Source organism: Mus caroli, chromosome X (genome assembly GCF_900094665.2).
Source record: "Mus caroli chromosome X, CAROLI_EIJ_v1.1, whole genome shotgun sequence".
NCBI lineage: Eukaryota > Metazoa > Chordata > Mammalia > Rodentia > Muridae > Mus > Mus caroli.
Genome location: NC_034589.1, coordinates 12,188,309 through 12,192,865, shown reverse-complemented (window position 1 = coordinate 12,192,865; position 4,557 = coordinate 12,188,309). Strand labels below are relative to the sequence as shown.

The 4,557-nt window shown below is 37.1% G+C and overlaps 1 pseudogene; it reads left to right on the top strand.

Moving 5' to 3' along the window:
- The first annotated feature begins 1,183 nt into the window (after nucleotides 1-1,183).
- Nucleotides 1,184-1,911, top strand: LOC110287085 (annotated as a pseudogene).
- Nucleotides 1,912-4,557: the final 2,646 nt, after the last annotated feature.

The following is a 4,557-nucleotide window of genomic DNA, read 5'->3' as shown; positions in this document are numbered from 1 at the left end:
GAAATAAACAAAAATCTATCAGGTATATATTATTTTAAGAAATGATGGAGTCCACTAGCCAACAGTTTCTCTGGTCTCCATGGTCTCCATGACAAGTTGAGTGGCCAGTCTCTGTGGAATGGAGATGTGTGACATGAGAAATTACTTACCATGATTTACCCAAGTCATTTGACTCATGGTATACAGAGCTGTCTACTGCATTTTTAGTGTTTATCATATCACAATCCAGGCAGTATCTTGCAGCTGTGTCCTCTGAGATCTCCTGGGTTATCTGTTAAAGGCTTCAGGAATCCTGCCTGTCATAAACTTCATAATTAGCAAACTTCTGACAGGATTGAGGGCTATATCAATAGGAGCAACAGTAATGGTGTGTGAGCTTCCTGCTTCTGAACTGCAGTGGCAGGGGCAGTGTCAAGGGTTGGGGCTGGGCCTGCAGAGCAGCTCAAGACCCATGCACCTGGATGCATGTAGGGCTATCACTGGCCAGCTTGTTTACTTCAGCTGAGCTGGGGCAAGCCTTTCTCCCAGCAGCCAGAAGTTGAGGCTCAGTGCTCAAGGCTGTCAGAGTCAGTGGTGGTCAGGGAAAAGGAAGTGCCAGAAGTAGTGTACTCTGTATCCCAGAAATGTGCATGCTATTCTTGTGGCACCACTAGGCTTTACTTTATAGGTCCAGGGCAGAAGTGGGAGGGAGGGAAAGAGAGAGAGTTAATGCAAAGCTCAGAGCAGCCTCAGGGAAGCTTGTGTGGCTTTTATTTTGCAAACCATGCCTACGGAAGTTCTTGAAATTCCTTAAATCTCCCTGCCTTCAGGGGAATTTCTATTTAGCTATATGACTTTGTTTCAGATCTACCCAGGTGTTGTTCATAATAAAGTTTAAATTCAAGATTTATAAAAGGTCAATCAGGCTATAGAGCTTATATATAAAGGCATTACAAGCTGGCTTGCCTACTTCATATAAAATTATTATAGATTTGAAAGTTTTTTTTTTCCTTTGCATCTTGATAATTGTAAAAGGTTTGCTTCTAGTGAGCTAGTAATCACTGAGAAATGTTGCCTCTAGGTATGCCTAATAGCTTTACATTATGTAAGAAAAAATTGTATTATCTCTGCTTCAATACAAGAAGCTAAGAGTTTGAATCTTTCAATTTATATGGTTTCTTAAATGGAAAGTAGTGAGAGGTCCGGAGGACACCAACATGAACAAGTTGAAATCATCGCAGAAGGATAAAGTTCGTCAGTTTATGATCTTCACACAATCTAGTGAGAAAACTGCAATAAGTTGTCTTTCTCAAAATGACTGGAAGTTAGATGTTGCAACAGATAATTTTTTTCAAAATCCAGAACTTTATATACGGGAGAGTGTAAAAGGATTTTTGGACAGGAAGAAGTTAGAGCAACTGTACACTAGATACAAAGACCCTCAGGATGAAAATAAAATTGGAATAGATGGTATAAAGCAGTTCTGTGATGATCTGGCCCTCGATCCAGCCAGCATCAGTGTGTTGATCATTGCATGGAAGTTCAGGGCAGCCACACAGTGCGAGTTCTCCAAACAGGAGTTCATGGATGGCATGACAGAGTTAGGATCTAGAAATGGCCATTGCTTACTGGAACTTAGTGCTTAATGGAAGATTTAAATTCTTAGACTTATGGAATAAATTTTTGTTGGAGCATCATAAACGATCAATACCAAAAGACACGTGGAATCTTCTGTTAGACTTCAGTTCAATGATTGCAGATGACATGTCCAATTATGATGAAGAAGGAGCATGGCCTGTCCTTATTGATGACTTTGTGGAATTTGCACACCCTCAAATTGCTGGGACAAAAAGTACAACAATGTAGCACTAAAGGAACCTTCTAGAATGTACATAGTCTGTACAATAAATACAACGGAAAATGCACAGTCAATTTCTGCTGGCTGGACTGAACTGAAGATCAATCCTCATAGTTCAAACTGAGGGTTGAGACAAAACTTTTAAGGATACATCTTGGACCATATCGTACTCCATTCTTCTACTGGTGATTTGGGCTTGTCTTCTAGTCTGGGCCACTCTAAGCATTTATAATTCCGACACTGTGGATTTCATCTTACACCTGTGGACCATCTTAGTCTGTCTTCCCATAAGTCATAGCAGCTTGATGGTGATTATTTTGAGGTTTCCATTCTTGCATAAAGCACAATGCTGTCTTCATCAGAAAACAGTTTGGCATAAGAATTAAATATAATAATGAACACCACAACAATTTATAAAAACTTCTTAAGTATATGCTTTGGGCTAGTTGCAAAGACTGTGCTGGTAGCACTTCAAATGAGAGTTATTTATCTGAGTGTACCGCATCTGAAATGGTGTTTGCTTGGGGGAATTTAATTTTCTTGGCAAACTACATGTACTGTTGGTGTGAGTAGAATACCTGATATAAGAAATGTCAAAATAACCAACACATGAAAAAAAAAAGGATAATCTGGGGACTCCCTGAAATATGTCTTGTGTTTCAGACGCTCACAAAGGTTCTACAGAACAGGTCTGTGGTTATCTTACCCATGTTTATACAGTATCCTGCAGTGAACTTTTATTTAAAAAAATATTGTAATGAGATCAAATGTTAGACTCCACACTCGTGCATCACACATCACATAATCGGATTTCATTATGCTCTGAAATGCTTCTATGCCTTTTGAATAAGTTAAACTATTTCATTTATTTTGAATGTTTTGGATTGCTATACAATATAATATTCTAAATTTAGGCATGAGGGTTTTAGGTTTGTTTTTGTTTTTTTTTTTTAATTTTTTGTCATCGCACTATGGAACACAATGCAATTCACTTAATTTATAAGAAGATAGTAAGATTTAGATTTTGGAAATGGTTGTGATGAGCCGTGAAGTTCACCTTTCTCCCATGGCACTGCTCTTTGAGGCGTGGTCCAGCTGTGCTGGCTGCTGACTGTTGAGATGGCTTACTGCTAAATCACTGTGGTTGCCAAGTCTACTTCAGAAGCAGAGATTGTCAGACAGGCGAGCACTGGTGCAGATACCAATGGCTTCTGTTCTATGAATTATTTGACTTTTGACTGTTTTTGTCTCACTTGCATTTGCTATTTCCACATCACAGCAGAATGCAGTCTGATTGGTTTTGTTTTTTGTTTTTTGTTTTTCCATGACAGGACTCATGCCTTGCTCTCTTGCTGAAAATGCTTGTGTCTCTGATAACATACTGACATGTGAAAGGGGTATGTTCATACAGATTTCCATGAGGAAGTTAAAATGATGAACTAAATGCTGNGTGCCTGGTCTTCAGTAGGAGCAGATTTTGCTTCATGTATCCAGGTCCTCTGCAGGGTACCAAGNAATGTTCTTCAGGATAGCGGAACAATTTATGCAGATATGGAAATGATTAAAACTGCTTTTTAGTCACATGATTTGGAAAATGCATAGAAAGCTTACCTTACAGATATATCATTAATCCAATCATAACTTTAATTTAGGAATGCATTTCTACCAAAAGAAGCTTAGAGTAAATTTCTATTCACGTTACAGGGATTGGTCATTAAAAGGAAAAGAATCTTGCTGTTTTCAGTATTTCTTGATTTCATTTTTGTAAATATAAAGAACTTCAATTATGAAAAAAATTAAAGATATATGTATATATATCTTTAAAAGTTTTACAGACCTATATTGTTTATTCCCTACATGGAACATTTTGAGTTGTGGTATTGTTTTCGGATTGATTGATTCAGATATGATTTGTTTTCAAATGAGACTCCATTAGCTTCTTTCCCTGCCTCATAATTTTTTTTCCATTAAAAAAAAAAAAGGAAAGTAGTTTATTAGCAAATGCCTCTGAAGGGAAATCTACTTCAAATCTTTGCTTTCACATAATGAACTTTAAAGTTTTAGGGAGTAGCTGTTTCTTCATAAAAGATATTCAGAGGCAATATCATTTTAATATTTAGGGTCTTAGTTATCCTAGAAAAATTGTGGTACAGAAAATTTAAGAAAGAAATGATGATTTGCTTAGTTCAAATTATTTTCAAAAGCTTCCAAGGAGAAGTTAATTGGCTAAGATCTCACCTTAAACTCAACACAGGAAAACTTAAGCCTTTGTTATGGGCTATCAAGTGAGATTCAAATTAACTGGTGAGAAACAAAAAGGCTTTGCAGAAAGTAGAGGAAAGTTCTGTGACCAATTGGTATCAATTGTAATCAATGGTAATCAAATATTAGCTGCTTATTCTAGTTATTGATACTCAATTTGCACATAGCAATTCTTTGACAAAAACAATTTACTGTTTCTTCATCTACAAGTAAAGTTTTAGCATCCTATTGCAATGCTAAAATTTAGATGCCAAAAAAGTCCTTGATGAATGAATGCCTTATAGTATCTTAAAACTAGGCATACTTATATCTAGGTGAAATGAGAGGATCCACATACTGGCACATGACATGAGCCTATTCAGATACTTAATATGGGGAAGAGGGGGCATGTTTGTGTTTTTTCCACAGAATGCTGCAGGAGCATGCTAGCTTCCAGAATGATTCCTGTGACAGGCTTA